The sequence below is a fragment of the Vulpes lagopus genome, chromosome 24 (genome assembly GCF_018345385.1).
Source record: "Vulpes lagopus strain Blue_001 chromosome 24, ASM1834538v1, whole genome shotgun sequence".
NCBI classification, from domain to species: Eukaryota; Metazoa; Chordata; class Mammalia; order Carnivora; family Canidae; genus Vulpes; species Vulpes lagopus.
This window is the reverse complement of record NC_054847.1, coordinates 14,929,206-14,935,665: the sequence shown is the minus strand read 5'-3', so window position 1 is coordinate 14,935,665 and position 6,460 is coordinate 14,929,206. Positions and strand designations below refer to the sequence as shown.

General features: G+C 38.2%; 1 non-coding gene across 1 annotated transcript; it reads left to right on the top strand.

Moving 5' to 3' along the window:
- The first annotated feature begins 1,355 nt into the window (after window positions 1-1,355).
- LOC121482213 lies at window positions 1,356-1,417 on the top strand. The gene has a single exon (XR_005985563.1). It is a non-coding gene; the product is annotated as a U7 small nuclear RNA (small nuclear RNA).
- The last annotated feature ends 5,043 nt before the right edge of the window (window positions 1,418-6,460 follow it).

Sequence of the window (6,460 nt, the reverse complement as noted above, 5' to 3'; positions counted from 1 at the left end):
TTAAGCTCCCTTCCTCCCCCCTGGTTTGTGTACTTGGCTACAGCAGTCCCAGGAAACTAACACATGGCCCATCGCTCCTTGGGGAATAAAACTAGTCCCTTATGTGGCTTCCAGCTGGGCTTCATCTCAACAAAACCAGAAACAGATTTGCTTGGAAGCTTGATATTATGAACTGAATCCTGCCCAAGATGGTGAAACCACAGCCTCAACCTTGCAAAGAGCACAAAATCTGATTTCAAAACCTATTTCAAAGGATGGCTCAACCCCCAGGCCTTTTAGGCCACTGACAACTATCTTAGAATCTCCCATCCAATTAAGCTTGACTGCTTTTGTGTCATGGGAAGGTCAAATTAATGCAGAGAGAGAAAAGAGTGTCTGGGGAGAAAGCTGCTGGGGATTTCAGAGAGGTCTTCATTGTTATTTAGCAGTAACAGTGCTAAATGCGTCTTGTTACCTACCCTAGGTGCTGATTACCCCTTTCTTTCTTTTGTGCAGGCAAATCTACTTGGAATTATTTTGGGCTCAGCGTGGGCATGATTCTTTTTGTTCACTCTGCTCCATTCCCTATGGTTTCACTATTGATGGGAGATTACTAATGAACGAAGAGAACTAAATGAAAGTGACTTTTTAAAAAAATGAAATAACTTTCCATTGTATTATATATTTTCAACCACATTCATTAGTTTTTTTTATATCTCTGCTGGACATTTTGGGATGTGAGTGTTGTGGTACCTACATAAATTCTTCTGTGATGATGAACATTGTGTTCTTTCCTCAACAACTTTCTAGGTATTGTGACCTCAGTGTATGAGATGGGGCCCAACTAGAAATCAGAGCCCAAGGGAGGTAGTTCAGTTGGGGGAATTTAACACCAGGAATTAGTTACAAAGGCATTGGAAGGACTGGAAAGCCAAATTGGGGAAGGATAGGCACCGCAGCAAATAGTCATAGCAGGAAGCCTCTCCTTTCCATCCCTAGGGTTAACAGAGCCCTGGAGCTATTGATCCTGGCTGGGCCTGGAATGGGAATTTTAGAGCGCAGCTGCTGTGGGAGAAACTCCCTGAATCAAAGGAGGAAAAATACCTCGGTTTTTCCTCTTCCTCTGCCAGTTCTCCTACTTTGTCTTTTTACCTTTCATCGTCCAAATTTCTTTGGGGGCATAGGCAACTGAATCTAGCAAATGGAGTTGGTAGGAACCAACTTCCTTCAGTGCATACAGAGCAAGAGAAGGGCAAGGACCTAGCACATCCATATGGTAAGTTCTAAGTTGAAAAGCACAAAACATCTTCTTGGAGATCAGGGAAAATAGGAACTTACATATTTTCATGACTATCAGGCTATATCAAGAACATTTAGAGTGTTACAGCTCTTTTAGAATTTGTCTAGCAGGTTTTCCGGTCCTCACCGGAAAACCGCTTTAAAAAAAAAAAAAAAGAACATTTACACACACTGGAAAGTAACAAAGGGTTAAATAGGCTTAGAGAGGTACAACTCCATACCTCTATGTAAAAATTTAGTACAAATAACCAGTTTGAAATGTAGGCATTAGAATCTAGAAAAATAGTTTTCTCAATTTTCGCTGATATCTTTGCCATTTTACAGTTTTTGATTATCTGAGGTTAATTCCACATCTGCTTGGGAATTGCTGATATTAACTTGCTTACTTGTCATTGCTTTTTCTCATGAGAGCAGATTATAAAGAAAAGTTGTAACTATTTGAGTTTTCTGTCAATTTGAAACCCTGTAAGTAGGATGTTCCTCTTCAGTACCCAGAAGGCACTTATCTGCAATAAGGAAGGCAAAAATAATGGGGTACAAACAAAAAAGGAATGATTTAATCAATGAACAGAATGAAAGCATATGCTTTCCAGTTAGCCTTATATTTTCTATCCTATTATTTATTTTGCATTCCAGTGACTCTTTGGGGCTTGAGTCTCTCTTATTTATTCTCTGTAACACCATATGAAAAAAAGATTGATACTTTAAAGTGATCAGACCATTCTACTTAAAAATAATCTCTGTAGATACATATGCACTTATCATGATAATTGAAAATTACTCCTTGTCTTTAATTAATTAGCTTCAAATTTTTAAAAAGTAATTTTTTATTAATCAAGCTCTTTTGGGTGGAATTTAAATATCTGCAGCAGATGCCTGGTTCAGTAATTACACATGCATCTTGCAATAATTAATGCTTGGAAGAAAGCACTGTATTTGGCATACTCTTATTCATCATAAAAATGTGCATTTTGGAAAGCAATAAAGGAGGCATGTGGAATTCTAGAAATACAGGTTTATATAACCCCCCCCACACACAGACACACAAGACCCTAAGCCTATACTGATATAATGAGGCTGCAGTAGCTGTAATTATGTAACTAATAAATTCATTTACCTAGAAACATAAGCATCAAGTATGTGTGAGCAGTGGGCTAGGCTCTGAGAACATATAGTCCCATAATCCATGGGAGAGTTTATAAACCAGAGAGAAAGCCTAAGTAGCTACTATGGGGCCTGTGAGGGACAACTACTAGCAGGGACCCCATATGACACAAAGAAGGGAGGTATCCCTGGATGAAGATCGTCAACAAATTTTCAAACTTAGATCTGAGCCTCTGGATCTTGGATGGCCCAGTCCCAAGCCTTGGCCTCCTGCCCACAGCAAGCTCCAGCCTGGTCTCCCACCTCAAGCCAACATCACAGGAGGCTGCTGTACACACAGCCACGCCTCCTGCTTAAACTCCCTGTTCTCAAGGGCACCCCTCACAAACTAGATTCCACCCCCAACCCACCCCCACGCACACCACTTCCCACATCAAACAGATCATTTAGTCCTGTGGGTTACATTTCTCAGAAATATCTCTGAGCGTGCACCTCCTCTGCACTCCCACTGCCTCTGCTACAGTGTGGGTGCTAGCCATTTCTTAATTTGTTCTGTTACAATGGTCTCCTATCAGGTCTCTCCATCTCCTGTTTTGACCTGCTTTACTGCAACTTTCCACTGGCAAGGAGCTATCTTTCCAAAACATGTTATTCTCCCCAGTTTCCCCTGCAGGATCCCCATTGTCTATACACAGTGGTCTTCAAACTTGGATGTGTTCCAGAATCATACAGAAAGCTTTCTTTAAAATACAGATTCTTCCCGGACCCAAATTTCCAGAAGTAGCGCCTGAGCAATCTGTATTTTTTTTTTAACAAGTTCTCCAGATGGCTCTTTACTGTCAGCTGGATCCTAGTGTGGGTACCAAGGTTTTGGAACTGCAAGATAAAGTCCAAACTTAATGTACAAAGCCATTCACATTGACTCTTACTCTGTACACAGCCTATACCGTAGCCACAATTATATCCCATTTCTGAAACTCCGACAGTTCTTTTAAGCTCTTGTGTCACTGCATGTGTCATTCTGTACAAAACTGCTGTCACCTGCCTCTGCTTTACTCTGGAAAGAATGCCCTCTGTCTTCTTTGAAGCCTTGCCTGATCTCTCAGCTGTGTTAGTTGTGGGTCCTCCTCTAAAGTCCTATGCAAATCCCTTTCTCATGGTGTACTTTAGCTTTTATATAGCTGTTTCCCTTACTACACTTTGACTTCATCAAGGGGTGAGGCTGCAAATTAGTCATCTCTTTAATCTTAGTGTCCAGCCTTGTTCCTGGTTCATAACTGGCACATGAGCAAATGAACGAATGGATAAATGAGTGAGCAGAGTTCTAGTTACACTATGATAAAAATTAGCTGTGTATGAGGCCATTACTCTTTATAAACTGAATAATTATATGCCTTCCAATGGAATACTATTAAGTGAAGTTAGCAGAAGCTCATCAGCATTAGAGGTGAAATGGAAACCAAAATAAACAAATGCTACTGTGAAAACATAATGATTGCTTTCCTAGTGCAGGATTGAGGGAATAATTAAGCATCTAAATTAATGTAATGCTTAGAAGATGTCCAACATTTTAATTTTTCAATTGGCTTTGTGTTCATTTACCGACTGACAATATACATGCCATGCATCTTTTTTTTTTTTCAAACTCAACAGTATTTTTCAGTATTTCTGTTTTTTTTTTCTTTCTGGTTTTACAGTTTCTTATTCTAGATGGTTGGTAGTATTTTTTTAAATGAAATACCACAAACCCCCAACCACTAAGCAAGAAGTTAGTGCTTCATTTATCAGTTTAAAATTCAATGTAAATTTAATGGACTTTGGTTTTGCTTGCCTTATATTCATTACTTCTCTTTGGGTAATAAATACTTTTTCCCCTGTGTGACTATGCCTCCTCCACTTTCTATCCACGTGCTTCTTTTGGTGGGATTGGTAGGGAAGGGGTAGAGTATGTGACCCAGGCTTAGCCAACTAGTCACAGTGAAGTGACCAAGAAGGACACCTGATCCAAACCAGCCAATGAGAATCACTCCCAGTTCCTTTGTTGGGGCCATTGAGAAAGACATACTCTCTGCCCTGCTGTTGATGAACTGTTAGAACATAAGCCATTTTTTGCCACTGTGTAGCTAAAGCTGCCTGAGAATGAAGCCAACACAGTGGCAGGTAAAGCCAAAAGAAAAAAGAGGTTAATTCTGATATTTTTTAGCTTTGCATCCAGCTATACCTGAATCCATTTACCTCTTGGTATTCACACTTATTTGAAACATGCTCATTCTAAAGAAAAAATTCATTTTTATTTTTGAGCTGATTTGAGTTTGGTTTCTCTTATGTACCACCATAAGTGTCTTGACCCACTGGAAATTATGCCAAGATTTCTTTTAATATACATATTTTTTATTGGAGTTCAATTTGCCAACATATAGCATAACACCCAGTGCTCATTCCATCAAGTGCCCGCCTCAGTGCCGGTCACCCAGTCACTCCCACCCCCTGCCCACCTCCCTTTCCACCACCCCTTTTTCGTTACCCAGAGTTAGGAGTCTCTCATGTTCTGTCTCCCTCTCTGATATTTCCCACTCATTTTTTCTCCTTTCCTCTTTATTCCCTTTCAATATTTTTTATATTCCCCAAATGAATGAGACCATATAATGTTTGTCCTTCTCTGATTGACTTATTTCACTCAACGTAATACCCTCCAGTTCCATCCACGTCGAAGCAAATGGTGGGTATTTGTTGTTTCTAATGGCTGAGGAATATTCCATTGTATACATAGACCACAGATTCTTTATCCATTCATCTTCCGATGGACACTGAGGCTCCTTCCACAGTCTGTATACCAAGATTTTATAGCATCATTGAATTTGTTATATTACACTATAATTGTTTGGATTTTCAATATAGCTTTCATCACTATGAATCTCTAGAGATATATTTAAGTGGAGGTACTCAGTACCAGTTTGTTGTGAGATCTTAAGTAAATCCCTTAATTCTGTGCTCCAGTTTCCTCATTTACCAAACTGGGGAGGTATACCAAACCTCTCAGGTAAAATTATTATTCTATGAATAAAACACTGACTTGACATTAGAGCAGTTGACTACTATTTAAGAATCATAATTCCCTAGGCATAAATGCTGCAATGGTACATGGTATACGTCAGGGTGGTTTGGGGTCGGGGGAAGAAAGCTCAAGGAGAAAGTTTGATAACTTCATTTTGGATAAACCCCCCCAAATTAAATGATTTATAACTTACCATATTGCCATTATTAGGTTCTTCTGTAATTGGTAAACTTGTTCCAGAAATGTGAGAACTGTCACAGGTTGTCAGATTTACCAAAGGATGAAAATAAATGTGTTTGAAAAAAATGTATTCACAATTTGGTTTCTTCTCATCAAACTGGAACCAAATTAAATTTTAGATTTGAATAAGAAGCCCCAACATTTTTAAATATGTGTTTTCAAGAGCATTGTAATGCCTGAGAGACAAGCAGATAAAAAAAGCAACAAATATTTAGGAATTTGAATTGCTCAAAAACTAGAACTAGCTTTAATAAAATAGCATAATGTCTTAAACTAAATGCAATGTACACATTGGGCCATGATGTAATTTTAAAGAACTAAGAAGGTACTTCTTTTTATCTTTCATTTAGAAAATAATCAAGATAATCAAGAAAATAATTTCCTGGAACATTTTTTTCTCCAGTTATCAAGTGTATATGTTTATATGTGACGTCCAGTTCATCTACACCTAACAAAAATCACTGTAACCTACAACATGTGTGTTTTCCCTCTCAAATCTGTATTTTCTAGTTTTCTAGTTGAGATATACTTAAATCAATTACTTGTTTCTAAGATAAATTGAACTTTCTCTGACTGGATTATCCTGAAAGCTTTCTAGGAGTATGTTGTGGCATTTGCATTGGAATTTCAGTCTAACTTCAGCAATTTTCCTTCTTTTTATTAGACTTTTTAAATTACAAAATTAATATGTATCTATTATAACAAGACAGAAAATACAGAGTTAAAGGAAAAAGTTAATAAGCTTGCTCTTCAATCTCATCCCTCTTTGGTTTCTATTGTTTC